This window comes from Myotis brandtii, unplaced genomic scaffold (assembly GCF_000412655.1).
Source record: "Myotis brandtii unplaced genomic scaffold, ASM41265v1 scaffold927, whole genome shotgun sequence".
Taxonomy (NCBI): domain Eukaryota; kingdom Metazoa; phylum Chordata; class Mammalia; order Chiroptera; family Vespertilionidae; genus Myotis; species Myotis brandtii.
In genome coordinates, this window is record NW_005371823.1 from 3,375,826 (window position 1) to 3,395,825 (window position 20,000).

A 20,000-nucleotide genomic window follows, 5' to 3' on the forward strand; every position below is an offset into this window, starting at 1 on the left:
CCAATGGGAAGGGTAGTGGTCGTACGCTAATTACCATGTTTCTCTTTTATTAGTGTAGATTTGGCTCATTTTATTTTGCTAAGAGACATTTGATAGAGATGGGTTACTTACAGGGTGGAAAAATGGCCTACTATAAAATGCACACTGATCACAGTGTGGACAGAGATGTGGATATTATTGGCCTATTGCGGAACAATGAGTATTAAGATATGGCTATTTTGGCAATGAGAAGTTTAAGGAGATAAAATTTTGGCTTGCAGTATTGATGGATGTCTCACCAATGGCCACATTTATGTATCAGGAGACCAAAAAGAAATAATATCTTATGATGTAAAAGATGCTATTGGCATAAGTTCATTAAAGAAAAGTGGTATTGAGGTGAGATTAATCTCAGAAAGGGCCTGTTCAAAGCAGACACTCTCTTCCTTAAAACTGGATTGCAAAATGGAAGTCAATGTACCGGACAAGCTAGCAGTTGTAGATGAATGGAGAAAAGAAATGGGCCTGTGCTGGAGAGAAGTGGCATATCTTGGAAATGAAATGTCTGATGAGGAGTGCCTGAAGCAAGCGGGCCTAAGTGCTGTTCCTGCTGATGCCTGTTCCACGGCCCAGAAGGCTGTCGGGTATATTTGCAAGTGTAATGGTGGCCGTGGTGCCCTCCGAGAGTTTGCAGAGCACATTTTCCTACTAATGGAAAAGGTTGTGAATTCCTGCCAAAAATAGACGTTAGTATAATGTGGGGGGGAAAGTATACAGGGGGGGAGTACAGCCTTCTTCAGCTATTTTACTTTTATTTTTGATGAAGTACAATTCCATGTTTTAATGTTATAGACATGTGACTTGATTTGTGATATCTCTTCATATCTTTTAAAGCAAAGTCTTCTCAAGTTATCTCTCTAAAACCTTCTGTGAAATAATTGTGCTATACTTTTCTCTTTATGCAAGATAATTATTTAGAGATTGATTTACAGTCTTTCTCACATTTTTAGTAAATGCAAGTAAGAACATGATCAAAATTGACTTTGTATTGTACCCTGTAAAACTGTGTGTTTGTGTGCTTTTGATGATGCTGATATTTTATTTATTTGGGGACAGTGTATGTGGTAAGACATGCTCTTCTATTAACTTAAAAAAAATACATTTCACAGAAAAAAAAATTCTCAAAGACACACAAAAAAATTTTGTTTGCTTTGAAATGGATAATAAATTTTGTATGTTAAAATAAAAATAGCAAGTAGTATTTCCACATTTGCCCTTCAACCTAAATTCCAATGCTATGGTGTGTGAGAAAAGATTTCTCAATATGAGTGAGAAGAGGTTATCTTATCTCTTCCCAGGTAACAGGAGTGATTTTGATGGGGTCAACCTTACCAGAACAACTTGGGATCCCGAGTGAAGGATCACGTATTATAAACAAACAATAATTGATTGATGTTTAACATCTATTTGTGTTGCTGTTAGGGAAATTGTCTGGGAAGCTACTGTCCATATCTTCTTGTTGACCAGCCTGAACCAAAAACATTTGATCATTCTAGGCAAAGAGCAGGCTTGCTGACACAGAATGTTTTTTATAGCGCTGAGCGCAATGATGTTATTTGCCTCCTCCTTCAAATGAAATGTTCAGTAATCTAGGGGGTTTCTAATCTGTTTACCAGCTGTACTGATGAGCGGGATTTATTTAACTGTTATCACCAACCTGACCTGTTACAATGACAGATAATGTTTCAGTGAACAAAAGTATCATCCTTCCTGGGCTTTTCTTTTCTATGAACAGAGAAATTTATGTTCAAAGATTCCACTTTTCTCTACTCTTTAAATGTAAATATGTCAGAGATATATTAAAATGGCATTCAATATAGACTACTATTTTTAAAACAAAGTTGTCATTTGACTCCTGGTGAATTGCTCATAAATTCAGGACTGAATAAAGAGATCAGATTACATTAAATGCATTTTGGTATCTATAACTTTCTGCAATGAATTAAAACTGGCTGATCATGTCTCCAGTGCATTTCATTTTCTGTTGATTCATGTACTGTAATATAACCTTCAAAATTCCCTTATGCCAACAAACTCACTCAGATATGCTGAGTGCAGGAGGAGATTAAAGTGGCTATAAGATTGAAAACTATATGAAGGCATCAGATAATGCAGTAGAGGTATAATGAAAGTGTAAACAAAGCCAGTAAATGTAGAAATTACTGTTCATATAATCCACTGTTGAATTCAATGGAGAGTTTAGCTCCCTGCCAAAAATATATTAATACCAAACAAATTGGCAAGATCAATACACCAAGCCTGTTTCATTCTTATTAAAGCACTTCTCTCTTTGAGGCTAAGCGTAAGTAAGGCATGCCATTCACCTTTGGAAAATGCAATATTTCCCCAATAGGAATTTAGTATTCAGGTATCCGCAGGCTCCCAGCTCTGAGAAACTCACATCTGATGATATTCCTCTACTCTTTAAAATTGAAGTTACTTATTGCAATAACCTTTCATATTTTTCCTGAGCAGTAGCTTTTTGTTTCGCATTGTGAAAGCCAATCCATCCTTTAAAGGCTCTTTAAGCTGGCAAAAGGGAAAAAAGGCATTATTACTGAGCTAGGAGCCTCTATTGTTTCAGTAGTAGCTAGAGCTATGGATGAATGCTTTCAACAGAAGTTAAAAGAGATAATGAGTCTTTAATGATACAAAATCAGAGCCTTGTGTGCCTAGTGAAGCCTGACACAAGCTCCAGCTTGCAGCTAGCAAGGAAAGCTCATCGCTATCTGTTTTGCAGGCCAAAAATACCCACAAAGTGCCTTCTTGGAAAATTGTGTATCCCTTAAGATAGAATCAATGGTATTTGTCTGTTAGGTTAAACTCTTCTGAGATGCAAAACAAAATAAGATGATAAGCCTATATTCTATCTCTCATACATCCCTTTAAAAGTGTAAGGTGAACACACCTCCACCTTCAAAGCAACAGCTTTTATTTTATTCCAGACTTTTTCAAGAGCAATTTCCTTTTGTGTGTATTTTTATCTCTCTTCCTCTCCACCAAAACTACAAACAAGAAACTTCAGTGACACCTGCCTGGGCACACCTTCTGCTATGCTGACCAAAGAGATTGCTTGGCTGAAATGAGAGAGATTCTTTGCCCACCAAGTATTAGGAAACAAGTTTGAATCTCAGCTGAATAAATGTGTTAAGTTCCAGCCAAAAACTTCTGGAGAGCAGTGGGAATAAAACTCCTCCTCCATGAACATGAGCCAGGCTCCTTGATGTTAAATCAGATTTGCTTCTGAAAGGATTGGCATGTCTGATATGACTAGGAAGCTTCAGTTGTGCTGATTATAAATTAAAATTAAGAAAAACAGATTGATCTGGAAAATAAGAAACATAAGGGCACATTGCTGCACTCCAGTCTTTGCAATGATGCTTTAAAAGTGATGGATATGGGAGTTACTTATTGAGGGAATCCTAACTAGGTTATTGTATAAAGATTTGCATGCTATCATCCCTGTATTAAGGTGCCAAAATCAGTTACAGCAATGAAGAAAGGAAAACATCAACATGATTTGACTTGGAGTATATTTAGCATGCATTTTTCTTTCATTTTCATAAAAAGTTCATATTGGGAGCTGGGGGAAGGTGGGATTAAGTAGGCAAATAGCCCATAATTTATTGAAAACAACTCATTCTGCCATTTTTTTTAGAAAAGACATTTATTTTTTCCTCCATTCTCATTTATTTTCTTTGTCCCCATTTCTAGCCATTCACCTACTCCCTTCTAGACATATTGGAGCTAATAAGAAATAATCATTAAAGTTGCAAATAGAGCATGGGGGATATTTTGAAGAATTGAAGTATATAGACAGCAGGGGGAAAAGAGGGCAGAAGTGTATTTGTTTCCCCAAATTGCTATTTTCAGCCATGTTATTACTGACACAAATAAGCAGTAATTGTTGATAATGGGCATTTTTTTTTTTTTACGTTTACTTAGAAAATCACAGCGGTAGAAGAAGTAATTCCTAGGAGAAATGGGCTTAGGAAACAAGTTATAGAGGCAAAGGAAGGACCCTTGGAGCTTAGAAGTGAGGAAGGTCAAGATGACAACCCTGGGGGGATTGAAAAGAGGAGAGGGAGGGAGAGCATCTATGGGCATATTTTAAAGAACTGATTAATTTTAACTTTATGGTGTCCAGAAACAAAATCTTGAAACACAGAAATAATTTAATTTATTCATACAATAAATATTTATCAAGTGTCTACTATATTAACCTTTCTTTCTTTCTTTCTTTCTTTCTTTCTTTCTTTCTTTCTTTCTTTCTTTCTTTCTTTCTTTCTTTCTTCTTTCTTTCAACTCCATATTTCATGTTATTGAAATATACACAACACTGGCCCAGTGTATGAATGCGTGCATGGGTGGGGTCCCTAGGCCTTGCTGGCGATCAGGACTGATTAGGGCCATCTTGCCCAGTCCCAATCGGGGCCAGGCCAATTGGAGCCTGCTGGCCTGGTGGAGAGACTCAGGGAGGAACTGTGGGAGATCGGCCAGCCGGCCTGGGGGAGGGATGGGCGGGAGGGGGAGAGACCACAGGAGGTTGGACAGCCATAGAATGTTGGCTGTGGGAGTGCACTGACCACCAGGGGCAGCTTTTGCATTGAATGTCACCCCCTGGTGGTCAGTGTATGTCATGGCGACTGGTCAACCTGTCATTCTGGTCATTCGGTCATAACGGTCACTTAGGCTTTTATATATATAGACTAGAGCCCGGTGCACAAAATTTATGCATGGATAGGGTCCCTAGGCCTGGCCGGCGACCAGAGCCAATCTCTGGGTGACCAGCGGGGCAACTGGGGGGCCCCTGCTGGCACTGGCCTGGGGCCTGCGGGCTGGGGGCAGTTCCTGCATTGAGCATCTGCCTCCTGGTGGTCAGTGCGCATCATAGTGACCAGTCATTCCATTGGTCATTCCACAGTTTGGTCAATTTGCATATTAGGCTTTTATTATATAGGATTATATGAAATATTTTTACAAAATTAGAAGCTTCACCAAAGATGTTGTTTCTAGTATTCTGATTATGTTTCCATATATAATGTTAAATGTCAAATAGTGGCTTAAGTGAAAACAAACTAAAAACTCTTGCATTGGATATAGTGATCCATTTAAAAGGTCACATAAGATTTAAAGATGAAAAGACAGTTGGGTTGGTCATTTTGACATTCTATTCAGGCACTTTAATTTTCCATAACATTTATTCCTAAAAACTATTTTCTAGTTTAATTTTACTGACTTAAACAGTAGGATTTCTAATATAACTGAAATGACTGTGTCACTAAATATATTTAACTGTTATGATTTTTTTCTTAACTTATTACACTCTAAATATTAGATGCAAATTATATAAAAGTTTTATTGATTCATATCATTTCCTTCTATTAGTAGCAAGTAGAGTTATAACAACATATTATAAATAATTGTATATTGTTCTTAATAACAGCAATAAAATTACAAAAGTTAATTAACAAAACAATGAAGTACATAATGGGACGTAATGTTCTTTGTTTAAGAATTGGACCATAACTTACAGCTTATATTCAAAAATTCCAAGTTTTCAAGACCTGAATGTCTGTACAACACACAATAAAGAGAAGATTACTTGGTTTCACTGTATCAAATAGAGAAATAAACACACTGGTGAATGATAAAGAGCATAGTATTTCCATCAAAACAAATAATTTCAAACTGTTTTTGTTTGGTTTTCCAATCACAGAATTTGATAATATCTAACCTTTTTCTCATTTGTGAGTGTATAGATCCTATGGTATTTTTCTTTTCCTTCCATTTTACTTGACACTTGTAAAAGCTCTGTTGTGAACTTTTACTAGGATTATTATTATTATTCTTTTCATCTCTCATAATCAATAACTAAATAAAGAATTTTTATCTTATCATCCAATGCTTTCATTTCATAGTATTAATAATTTCAAGTTAGATAAAATCAATGTGTGTGTGAGTAATTAGAAGTTAATTAATTAGCATCAAAAAATTTTAATGAAGTGTGCATTGACGACAGGACAAAAACAATATCATTCCCTTGCACTAAAAATATTTAGTGTTATATTAATGTAATATAACATTAATATATAGAGAGATGTTGCTTCCTACTATATGTCTTGTGTTTGTTCTGCTCTATAAATAAAAATGAACATTAAGCTCTTATTTTTGGAGGGCCTATACCACCTTGTAGCATTAAGGAAGGAAATGGCAGTAAGAGCAACTGTTACAAAGGCTTTGGCATATGTGATTCTGAGTCCCCAAGCCAATACCTATTATTTATGTGACTTTTCTTTTGCTCCCAGGTGTGTCCATTTGAAAAGCTTTGACAGAGGTGTGCGGGTAAGTGGACCAGCAAAGGAATTCAGGGGAATTGTCATGAGTCAGGAGAATAGGGAAGAGCTGGGAGACTGGTGGTTCTCATAACAATAAAGAACAATTTCAATAAGAGGAACAAGGATAAATGGAAATTAGCTGAAAAGTAAACATATGTTAGCCTCTATTATTTTTACTCTGCAGTCTCCACAAATCAATATTTGCATGTGTCTGAATATTAGATATTTTAAAAATATAAACTGAGAATATGACATGAATTTATTCATTAAAGTTCCCCTTAAATGAGTTTCTCCTTAAAACACAATATCTATGTCCTTCATCTCTAACTATAGTTGATTATCAGCCAGAGTGCTTCATACTCTACTGCAGAAACAACACTAGACATAATTAGTGGTATTTACCAATCTTTAACATTGCATGGTTTCGAATTGCTGCTTCATTATATATCCTACCACATATTTTATAGTTGATCTCTATGTAACTAAACATTTATTATAATGCAAATCTCTCCTGTAGACTTTCCAAAGAATATCCATACCAAAGTTGGACCAAAGACAAAATTTTGATAGATACTGGTTTCCTGAAAGCATCTACTATATTAATAAGGTAACCATTTCCAATGAAAACATTTGCCTTGCCAGAGAGCACATAATAACACCTAGTAAAGATTATGTGAGTAGCAGTGCCCTCGCTTACCATTTCAAGAAAGGAATTTACATGGAACAGATATAATGTTTTAGTTATCTTTGGACACATTTTCTTCCCTAATATTTAAAATCAGCAAACACTTTCTTTACATAATCTAATTTCTTTTCATTTTAAAAATACATATACAAAGTTTCAATTTCACCCAGTAAGTATTCCTGGAAATTTATTTTCATAATATAATCCATCAGAACCTTAAATAACTCTCTGCTGGTATTCTCATTTTTTGCCTTTATTGACTATCACCTTTATTCATTTCCTTTCATCATACTAAAGGGATGATGATTACTGATTATGCCTAATATAAAATAATAATGTTCAAAAACTACCTATGTCATGTTAGAATTCTTAATCGCAAACAACAGCAACCCAACCAGAACTGGCCACAGCAAAAGGAGGAACGTCACTAAATCTAGGGGAGGGCAGGTAGACATCAGTACAGTCTAGCTCTGTCTGCTGCCTCTCGGCTCTGTATGTCAGTTTTACTCTCTCTTATTGCAGACCAACCATTTCCATGTAGCCAAGGAGATGCCCACTGGCAGTTTCCACAGTCATTCTCATAGATTGGACAGCACCAGTTTGAAATTCCCTGGGGAAGGACTCCAATTGACTTAGTTTGAGTTCAATGCCACTTCTCAGAGCAGTTGTTCTCAACAGGAGTAATGCATTTCCTGAAGAAGCATTTGGAAATTTATGAGTGCATTTTTGGTTGCCACCATAATGGCCATTTAGTAGGCAGAAGCCAGAGATAACGGACGCCCCGCAATACGCCGAACAATCCCCCAAAATGAATGTTCCAGCTATGTTTTGCCCAGAGTCGCTTCTAAAGAGTCACTCATAAGAAAAACCAACTGTGGGTGTGCCTGTGTAACAAGTGTGTGTAATAATGCTCATGTACATCGTATATATAAATATCAACACATAACACATTTACCAAGATGGTTTTGTGTTCTAATTAGACAAAATTGCTTTCTTATTCATGCTATGCAATTTGAAAAATTGGCTGGATGCCCTGAAATGCAATTTAAAGTGTCATATAAGTTATCACACTCGGTTCTGTTCTTATTTACCAAGAAATTCCTCCAAACAAAATTGACAAAATGGGTTCTGCTATTTCTTTTGAAGCTGTCTTCTTGTCAATAAAGTTTACACATTTAAATGAATACTACTCTGTATAATTTTCAGATTATATTACACAGCTGGAACAGATACTAAAAACTGCCATAAAGTATGCTCACTTTCCACACATAACAGCTGCTTTAAAAACCTTGATATTCTACACATTTCCATGTTTTCCTTGTTTAAGTGCACTTTTCTTTTTTCTTTTTTTTTTTTTAGAATTTTGTTTTTGAGGGCAGGGTATTCTTTCTTTGGATTAAGGTTGGGAAAATAATTATAAAATTTGGCACAAAAATATAGTATTAATCTGTGTACCTGCCCAATAAATATACAGGTTAATGTTATCAATGTTTAAAGTGATTAGATGTGAAAGTCCACTCCAAAAATGCCAAAGATAGAGATAATGACTATAAAGCTGTTCACAAAATGAGGCTTGTAACCTCAAGGGAATTAGAAAACTAAGGTTCATATCTTCTCTTTGGCACTAAATCAACTATATGATCATGTCTAAATTATTTATTCATCCTGAACCTGTTTTGTTATTTGTAAAGAAAACAAAAAAACAACAACAACAAAAATGATGTTGCCTACCCAATAGAGTTCAGTTGGAAATTAAATTTTATTATATATGAGAACACACCTAGTACAATGTAATTATTTTGTCAGTTTGTTGGGTTTAAACACTTGCATAATAAATGCTTTATGGTATTAATAATAATCTATACTAATAAAAGGGTAATATGCTAATTAGACCGGGTAGACCGGATCTCTTCAGGACATGATTCTGGATGTCCTTCCTGCCAAAGCCAGGGCCCGGGCGGTGCCACCCAGGTCCCTGGTGCCTGTGGCCGGCCAGAGGGAGGGAAGCCTGGGTCCACTTGCCTGTGGCCTGACAGAGGAAGAAAACCTGGGTCCTGGGTGAGGGGCTGAGGCAGAGGTGGTTAGGGGTGATCAGGCAGGCAGGCAGGCAAGCTGTTAGGAGCCAGTGGTCCCAGATTGCAAGAGGGATGTCCGACTGCCGGTTTAGGCCTGATCCCTGTGACATCCCTCTAGGGGTCCTGGATTGTGAGAGGGTGAAGGCTGGGCTGAGGGACCCCCCCCCCATGCACAAATTTCGTGCACTGGGCCTCTAGTATTATTAATAATACAGTTATGTACCTACAAGCTCACCCCACAATTAACTAGAGTGTGACACTCATCCAGAAGCAGTCATTGATGGCCATCTTCAAACTTGAAGTCTTATGATAACTTCAGGAGACTTGAGATCACCACAAATCTCACCCAGAAAATCATTCTGTCATCAATGGTTTTGAAGCACTTTCTCATGTTTCATTCCAATCTTTGAGAAACTTGAATAGAAAAGATTAGCTAGTTGATAATAACAATAATCATATTATAACTACGGCTATAATCTGAGTACTCCTGAATTCTTGAGCATTTTTAGATCATCCTTTCCTTTGGTATCCAAAAATATTATGTCATCCAACATCTGTATAACTGCAAGAAATCTAGCCTTTTTACAAGTATTTCTGAATTTTCCTAAGGGAGAAATTTCATATCATTACTCAAATTAAATTTCTGCTCCTGATTTTCTCCTTGAGAACCTCTACTTGTGTCATTTCTGCCTTATGTTTCTGTGGTCCCTAAACCAAATCAAGGATTTGGTTTGCCGAAACATGAAAATGAAGGTTGAATGCTCATTTATTCATAATCCATGCATACAAAAAATGTTTTCCAGGACTTCGTTGGTGCAAAGGATATAACAGTGAACAAGTAGGCAGTCCCTGACCTCTTGGAGCTAAAATTCAATAGGAGATACAGATAATAAACAAATAATTACATGATGATTTAAATAATTCATTATTGTTGTAATATTTCCCTAAAATATACAAGTCTATGTGAAAATATATATTAGGGAGACAGTTTAATCTAAGGACCAGAGAAGACTTTTCTGAAAAACTGGCAAACTGAAAGTTTAAGTATGAACTCAAGTTCCCAAGGGAGAGGATGATAATACAGCTGTAAGTAACTGCATATATGAAGGTAATGCAATAGGAAAGAATGTTTGAGGAACTTTAGGAAACCAGTGTCATAAAGACACTGAATGAGGGGAACAGTGGCATACAATTAGGCTGTGGCCAGAGGCCGTTAACCATGGAATAACTCATTTACCATATTAAGGGTTTTTGTCTGTGTCGTAAAAAAAAAGACAAGCAAATTATGATTATCTACATTGAAATGTGACATAATGTATTCTAAAGGGTCACTTAGTATCTATAAGATATGTAGAATTCTAAGTACATAAATTTAACGGTACATACTCAGTTGGGAAAAGCATGCTTCAAATTTTGCCATCAAACATTTGGTAGACAGGTTTCTGTTTGGCTGCATAGAATCAAGGGACTCTTGCTCTTTCAGAGGAATCTTATATGTGAAAAGCACAGCTCAGTCTCTTGTTAGAGAAGCCTACTGAAAGGAAGAACTATGAACATTAAGAAAGTGATACAATAGTTCAAGAGCTGTTATGAATTATTTTTTAAATATATTTTTATTGATTTTAGAGAGGAAGGGAGAGGGAGAGAGATAGAAACACCAATGATGAAAGAGAATCATTGATCAGCTGCCTCCTGCACACCCCATACTGGTGATTGAACCAGCAACCCAGGTATGTGCCCTGACCGGGAATGGAACCATGACCTCCTGGTTCATAGGTCGATGCTCAACCACTGAGCCATGCTGGCAGGGCAGAAATTATTTTAATGGATCCAAGTGTTAAGTGAGAAACTAGTGGATTCAGTTCTGACATGAAAAAACGCTTGAAATTTTCATTCTGTCCTTCCAATGAGAAAAAGTTGAACAAATAAATATCAGATCCACTAAAGAATTGAGGTCTTGGGGCAAGCAGCCACATCAGACAATCCCAGTCAAGATCTGCTCCCCTAGGGCTGAAGCTGTCTGTTCCATAAACTGGTAGGAACAAGTTAATGGTAATTTTGATGGTGGCTGTTTGAGACTAGTGTGAAAAGGAGAAATTTCTGGGGACCATAGTTTTAGGAGCGCTCTCACACTTTTGTAGGCTTTACCTCCAGGAACTCTACCAGGTTCTCAGAGTAAAGATCTGAGAAAGATTCCCTCTTGGCTCTGGCAAGGAGAGAAGGGTAATCATTGTGAAATATTTTCAGGACCTTCTCCATTAGCCGTCTCCATAACAAAGACCTACTTTCCAGAAGAAAATACTTTGCTGGAACCTCCTTTCAGATAGAAGAAGGGGTTCCTCCCACTCTCACTCCCTCCAAATGTCCAGTTTCACCTAAGAGGGAGGAGAAAACCATCGTCAACAGTGGCTAGGTCTTTAAGGAAATAGATTGGACATACTACAGCCAGAGAAGAGAATGGGGGGCAGGATACAAAGCTACACCACTCTAAAAATACTTGTGAAGATCACAGCCTCGGGACACATGTCACTAAAAGATTGAGCGATAACTGCAAGAATATAGAATGCTCTCTCTTTTTTTTCACAATTCACAACCGTAGCAGTGAAATAACAGCGTGAAAAGCTGCAAGACACTCTCTCTGAGGAGGAGTGCATCCTAAAATAAGAGAGATGATACAAACAAGGACACAAAAGAAATCTGAAGCCTCTGGCTCCTATAGCAAACATTAACACAACCCAAGTCCTAGTCAGATTAGCTTAAATCCAACCCTAAAAACCTGTTTACCTCAGGTCATATTACTAGATTCAACATGTCTAGCTTTCAACAACAACAACAACAAAATAACAGGTATGTCAAAAGGCAAAAGAAGACAGTCTAAAGAGAAAAAGCAAGTACCAGAATTGGACTCTAATATGACACTGATTTTGGAATTATCAGACAGAGAATTTAAAATGACTATAATAAATACATTAAGGGCTCTAATGGAAAATGTAGAGAATGTTAAAAAATAGATGAGTAATGTAAGAGATATGGAAACTTTAAGAAAGAATCAAAAGGAAACTTTAGAAAAAACAACAGTGTAATAGAAATAAAGAAAGTCTTCAAGAGGTTCATCAGTAGACTTAACATAGCTGAGAAAATAATAAAAGAACATAAAGATAGATCAATAGAAATTTCCAAGACTAAATTGGAGATAAAAAAATGGAGAAGGGGAATTAGAGAACAGACATCCAAGAATTGTGGGACAACATCAAAAGATGTAACATATGCATGATTGGAATACAAGGGGGAAAAAAGAGAGAGAGAATGGATCATAAGAAATATTTTGAATAGTGGCTGAGAACTGTCCAAAATTAATGACAGGCACAAACCAGTTCCAGGAAGTTCAGAGAACACAAAGCAGGAAGTATACCAAATACACACGCCAACACCCCTAGTCATATAACATTCTAATTACTGAAAAGCAAAGACAAAGAGAAAACGTGAAAGAAATTGGGGGCCAGCAGAAAGAAATACCTTATCTGAAAGAGCAAAGATAAGAATTACAGTGGACTTGTACAACTTGCAAAAGTTAATTACTTTTCTATATACCAGCAATAAACAATTAAATTTTAAAATTTTAAAAATGTCATTTACAAAAGCACCAAAAATTGAACCAATGAACTGTTTTATTTATATCAACAAGCTGACTCTAAAGTTATATGGAAAGCAAAATTCCAAGAATAGACAACATAATACTGAAAATCAAAATTGGAGAACTGACATTCCAGGACTTCAAGATTTACTATAAATCTACAGTAATCAAGAGAGTGTAGTATTGATTACAAAATAGACACATAGATTAATGGGACAGAATAAAGAGCCCACACAAATATAGTCAACTATCTTTGACAAAGGAACAAAGACAGTTCAATGAAAAATTATAGTCTTTACAAGAAATGGTGCTAGAACAGACATTCATCTACACACACACACACACACACACACACACAAAACACCCTGAATTTAGACACTGCTAGGGACTAAATGTTTGATTCCCCCCCCAAAATAAAATGATTCTAAAATAAAATGTTTATTTAAAAAGGGGGTGCAGTCCGTGACATGACCACGAGTGCCCAGTGGCTGCAGTAATATCAAATTATATCCTCTGAGAGGATCTGTAAAACTCTAAAAAAAAAAAAAGAAAAACAATAAAAAATATAAAAAGAATCCTGGTGATCCCTTGGGGTACCTCCAAGTATTTCCATGTCTGGGAATAAAAGTAAATGAAAGGTCCTGGTTGGTGTGACTCACTCAATTGGTTGAGTGTCGTTCCATGTACAGAGAGGTCACTGGTTTGATTTCCCATCAGGGCACATGCCTGGCCTAGGCTGTAGCTCGATCTCCAGTAGTGGGCATGCAGGAGGCAGCTAATCAATGTTTCTCTCTCATGGATGGCTCGCTCTCCTTTTCCCTTCCTCTCTCTCTTTAAAAAAATCAATAAAAACATTTAAAATAAATAAATGAAAGACTACTAAAGCTGTATAGCTGTATTGTCTAATAAATGTCTATTTAGCATTTAATTAATATTAAATATAATTAAATATTCAGTTTCTCTGTCTCGTTAGCCTCATTTCAAGTGTTAAATAGCCACATGTGGCTAGTAGCTACAATATTGAAAAGTTTAGTTGGAGATATTTGATATTTGAGATTATGTGTAGGAATAGATGCAGAATATGACAGGAGAGAACAACTTTCACTTACATTACTTTTTTATTTTATTTTACTTTATTGATTGACTTTAGAGAGAGGGGAGAAAGGAGGGAGCAAGAAGTATCCATTTGCTGTTCCGCTTAGTTCCAGGGGTCCTCAAACTACGGCCCGCGGGCCACATGCAAATACAAATATTGTATTTGTTCCCGTTTTGTTTTTTTACTTCAAAATAAGATATGTGCAGTGTGCATAGGAATTTATTCATAGTTTTTTTTTTAAACTATAGTCCGGCCCTCCAACGGTCTGAGGGACAGTGAACTGGCCCCCTGTTTAAAAAGTTTGAGGACCCCTGAATACATTCATTGATTGGTTGATTCTTATATGTGCCCTGACTGGGGGTCAAACCCGAAACCTTGATGTATCACGAAGGTGCTCTAACCAACTGAGCTACCCAGCCAGGGCTTACTTGCATTATTTTAGATGGCAGATGTGGAACAGTTCCCTTATCTCAGAAAGCTCTCTTAGTCAGCATTGCATAGAGACAGTGTCGCCAAGGGCCCTTGCTTCTCAAGAACAAAGATTTGGGACACCCCACTGGATAAGAATACCCGGTATTGTCTGAAAGCAAAAGAAACATGAAGCATGGAAGAAAGCCCTACATGCTGCTTAGGGCCTCATTAATAACTCTAGACACAAGGTCTGTAGCATCTACACAAACTTCTTTGCTTGTTATTCACATATATAGTTATTTCAACTAAATATATCCTTCCTTTCTTTTTCCTTCATAATTAAATGTAAGGTATGTTGGTTGTTAAACATATTTTAGTTCATAAGGTGCAGAAGATTAAGATCAGATGGTGAAAAATTCTGAGATAATGACCAATGCTCTTAAACTTTGACTTGAAGCTGGATACAGTCAATTATAAGATTTTATTTACTTTTCTTTTAGGAAGAAAGTAAATACATTTTTTATTGCACAGAAATGATGTCATTGTTACTGAAACTTTTATCTTTAATGTAAAAATATTTGGGGGGGAATGGTACATGGGACTGTTAGATAGCAAATGCAGTGGTAAAAGACATTTGTTTCTTGGCTGCTTATAATTTTAAAACCCTTCGTATTTGCAGCACATTTCAAAATAGATGGGAACAAAAGCCTCGTAAAAAAGTACAAAGCAGTTACATATTCCTTTTTTCACCCAATCAGAGGTGCCCTTACCTAGAAATTTAAAATCTTGTAGAAAAAAAAAATTCATGATGTAAGGAGTGCTATAATTCACTTTTTACTTAATTAATTGAATTTGTTTCTGTTGTTTGCTCCAGTAACACTGACTAAATAAGCCATCAAAGTAGAATTACCTAAAAAAGATTGTGAGACTAGTAAGTTTCTTCCTTGATATTAAAAAAAGTCCAAATGGTCACAATATGTTTCCAGAATATAAGTTTTCTTTAGTTCTTATAATTTTATGAAAGGACATACAGCCATCTATGAAGAAAATAAATAACACAGCAAAACCAAAAAGCATTTATTTTCATTATAAAATATAATTCAATTTGAGAGAATTGCTACTCAAATTGAAGAATATGACAAAGGTCTTGGAAGGAAATTCTTCCCTGTCCTTAGCAACCCTTTCTGGATACTAATAGCTGACTCTGGAGAAGAGAGAATGGTACATAGTCATTTAAAAAAGATAACTTGGCAAATAAGTTGCAAGCCCCTAAAAAAGAGGATTACAGAGCAAAAGACAACAGACTCAGGTGGACCCAAAATTCTGCATACCATATAGATAGTTCATTGCTGACTACAATCGTATCTAGTCTTTTCCTTTGAATCTAAGTCAAAATCTATTTACATCTAAATCTATTTGAATCTGAAACTATAGCTGTAGAGCAAAACACACCATAAATAAGCTTTAAAAAATAATCATCTGTTTGGGTTATGATATTGTGGGTTAAAAATTAGGCTGGACTCAGCTAGGTGGTTCTTCTGGTCTTGGCTAGGCTCACTAATATACAGTGGGGCCTTGACTTACGAGTTTAATTCATTCTGAGACCGAGCTCGTTAAGGAGCTCGTTAAGGAGCTCGTTAACTCAAATTACTCTATCAACTCAATGCAAAAAATCGGCCTAGAGACAGCTGGTATCTCAAAAAACTTGTTAGTCGGGACACTCGTAAGTCAAGGCCCCACTGTATATGATGGGGTATGCATAGTGCCTGGGCCATATGTATCTCATCATCCAGCAGGTTAATCCAGGTGTATTTTATTAATGAAGGCAAAGGGATAAGAAAGAGCAGACATATACTAGAAAACCTTAAGAGGCTTAGGCACTCTACTAGTTCTATTGTATTCTATTGATCAATAGAATTCATAGCTTATCAAGGCTGGTCTTCATTTATAGGATCTTAATGTGTGCATATACAGGGACAGGTGGACATTTGGGGTCATTTTTGTGTTAATTCTCACCACACACTTATAATCAGTTCTAAATTTTACAGAGAGAGAGAACAGACTGTTGAATCTCAGAGGTAAGTGGGAGGTGGGTGGGAGGGAAGAGATCAACCAAAGAACTTGTATGCATATTTGCATAACCCATGGACACAGACAATAGGTTGGTGGAGGCTAGGGCAGGTGGGAGGGGCGAGGCAGGCTAGAAGGGTTAATGGAGGGGGGTAAAGGGGACATATGTAATACTTTCAACAATGAACATGTAATTTAGAAACATGTAGGCCTATAAAGCAAAATTTTGTAAACCCAGCTTGCATTATCACAGCATTGTAAGGTCAGACACATAAGATATGAGATACCAAAGACAGGAAAACTAGATTAAGGCCTGTAAAGGTAATTGGTGGCTTAGCTCATATCCTTTTCATCTGAGTGAAAACAAGTAATTGGTGAGATGAGAAGTGCTATATAACATGTAATGAAAGGTTTTTGTACCTAAACAGTGAAATAATATGATGAGCAAGAGTGAAATATTTCAGTGTGCTTGATTAACTGGAAAATTCACATTGAAAGTAAATATCACATTAAGACTAAAGAGAGACATCACAATTTTATTCTTCTTCAAGAAAAAATCTGTGATGTACAATACCTGAGAAAGTTGAGGAGAGGAATATCTGCTTCTCAGTGGGATATTTTTGCCTTTTATTTTTCCTTCTTTTTTTGTTTGCACAAGGAATATTTTTTCAAAAACAATCTAATTTACATTTTTATGTATCTAGGAGAATATTAAGGCATTATAAAAGAATACATAGACATAAAAATTTCAACATGCAAGAAAAAACATGGGGATTTTTTTTTACTATGTGCCTGTTGCTATGCTATCTTCTAGAGTCCAAACTGTTAAGTGAACTCTAAAAATGCAGCAGGAGAAACAAGAAATAAATTATGAATTATGATATGGTCACCCTTTAGATTATCTACCACAGTGTGCCCCCCTTGTTGGTTGATAATTTCAAGCTTTTGAGTTTCTGAATTTCTTTTTCAAGCAATTATAATATCTGATTTTCAAAGGAAATATACAGCAAAAGATATAGATGTATCACATGCTACAAAGGCCATGATAACCCTCAAATAAATAAGTTCATTCGTTTTTATGAGTTGAAATCCATGCATAAGGACCTCAGTAGAATGTCAGATGCAGGTGTTAGGCCCCATTAAGAGGCAAAATGTTAGCACTCAGAACTTTGGTCCTCTGCTTTTAGCCATAAAATGTTCTCAATTAAGAACATTTGATAAAGGTCAGTCATTTTCATTTTATAAATTCTATATATTTTATTATTTGATAACTTTTAATAAATGGGGCAGTGTATTTCACCAAAATCTAGAAAATAATAAATAATATTGTAATATAATGCCTGAGGTGTTATGTTTAAGAGATTTAAACTTTGTTCTCTTTAATTTTTAATTTTATTTTTCTACTCCAATGGGCAAGAGTATTAATTATCTGAGCTGAAATGAACTTTCTTAGAAATGAGGTATACAACACTAAACAACAATCTTCAGAAAATAATACCTTTCACCCTGAAATGATTCAATGCTGGAAGTGTTGATAATAAAACCCTGGTTCTTGCTCCTGAGTGAAGCATCCACTAGTGTCTATTCTCAGGTTCAAAATCACCCACTAGGGTTTATGGATAGCAAAGACATAAATGAGAAACTTGCTCTCTGAGGCCTGGTGGGTTCGTCATGAAGCTTTTCTATATAAATAAAAGAGACACAGAGAATGGAAATTACATTATTTTTAGTGCTGTGTTAAAGGGAAAGGTCAAGTTAACCCCTTAAGAATTCAATGAGCAACATGATGTACTATGTGTCCAGCAAAGCAATCCCCGAATGGCCCTTATGGACATCTGGTGTAAATCATCCATCTTTTTGCCCCATTAAAATCAGTGGCACCTCATTAAAACAGTTCAGCAGCTGAGCGCACACATTATTTGGTTTTCAAGGAGTTAACGGAAATATCTGTAAGGATCAGGAAGGTCTTTGTCTTCAAGTGTTCACAGTCACCCAGACAAAGAAGCTAGTTGAAGCATTTCAAGAAGATCTACTGTCCTTGTCAAGGTGAGAAAGGTATATCCATTTTTGAAATGGGATTTTTTTTTAAATCATCTCTATCTTCCGCAGCTCCCTCATATTGCTGGCAATTACATCTTTGGGGTCTGATAATTCTCTGGTCAGTAACAGTGCTGTCACGTGTACCTTAACCCTGACCTGAGAGAATCAGTGAGTTGCTAAGGGGATATTTCAACCAAACCAGATGAGTATTTTGAAGTGTTACACTGTGGTGACCCCAATCACTCAGCCTTCAAGGCAGGTAAGTTTGGTGGCTGGAAAGCAAGGACCTGCACACTTTCTCTGACCCAACAGAGTGACTTAGGGGCACCACTGGGTCAAATTATTCAATGCTACTCTGAGTCTGCCCTTCCTTATGTTCCCTATCTTCCTCCATATTTCTTTCCATTCCCTTGCTAAAAATCTTTAACAGCATATCTTGGCCGTAGAAAGGGAACTGGGTCAGCTTTTTGAAAATCACCTTTAAAAACACCTTTAGTTGAATAGTAATAACAATAGTGGAAAATCGCTCCAGTGACATCCACTATGTCGCCTGCTATACAGAACCATGTGCTCATAAAAGTAGCCACACACCTTATATTTTCACAAGGTAAACCATATCAAATTCACTTATAAACAAACCATCACCTCCAACTATATAGAGTAAGAAGTTTTTTTCATCTTGATTACACTTTCTCAATGAGTTTAGTGTTCTATTTAAAATAGCATAGATAAGCAATAAACCAGTAAAAATAAACAAAACCATTTGTTCAACTAAAATGGATTGCCAATTTAGTTAACCCTGTTGCTCACATAAACATGCTCATAGTTCAAAATCCTTTCAGCTTTAAGAGAAAAATCCTTTATGCTCACTAGTACCAGCAAAAATTCTACCTCATGTCTACACATCCATACATGGGCTGTACATTATAGCTAGCATTTTGTATTCATCATATTGACAAAGTTCTAACAGTAACAAGGATGTTTTGTGAGTACATGAATTTCCAGTCGCTTTCAGTAGGAGTATAAATTGGTATACATGTTCTGTAAAGTACACAAATGTATCAATAACTTAAAAATATGAAACACATTAGTCATCAGATCCACTTTTCAGGTTTATTCCTATTGAAAATATTTAAGAATATATGTCAGGCCTTATATATAAGGTTGTTCATTACAACATTACTTATAATAGTGAAAATATAGTTATAATTTAATTTTCCAGTGTAGAAAATTGGTTAAATTATGGTATATCCATGCAACAGATTATTATGAAACCATTAAAAGTGGAATTATAGTATAACAATTATACACAAAAATTATGCCTATAATTTTAGCAAAAGCATCATAAGAAATGTATTTTTAAATATTTCAATATATACTTGTATATAAATACACACATAATTAGATGACTATACATATATACTACATAGATATATGATGGTGTATGGGTGTTAGGATTACAAATAGAATGTATTTTCTTCTCTTTGCTTATTTATAAATTTTCTATTATTTACAAATGTACCATTAGTATCTTTATGGTTTCAGAAAACCCAACTGAAACTAGCTTATACAAAAAAAAAAAATACATTTGAAGGATCAGATAACTCAAAAG

The 20,000-nt window shown here is 35.9% G+C and overlaps 1 pseudogene; it reads left to right on the top strand.

The window, feature by feature from the left end:
- LOC102243166 overlaps positions 1-834 on the top strand; it is a 3,632-nt pseudogene extending 2,798 nt beyond the window's left edge.
- The last annotated feature ends 19,166 nt before the right edge of the window (positions 835-20,000 follow it).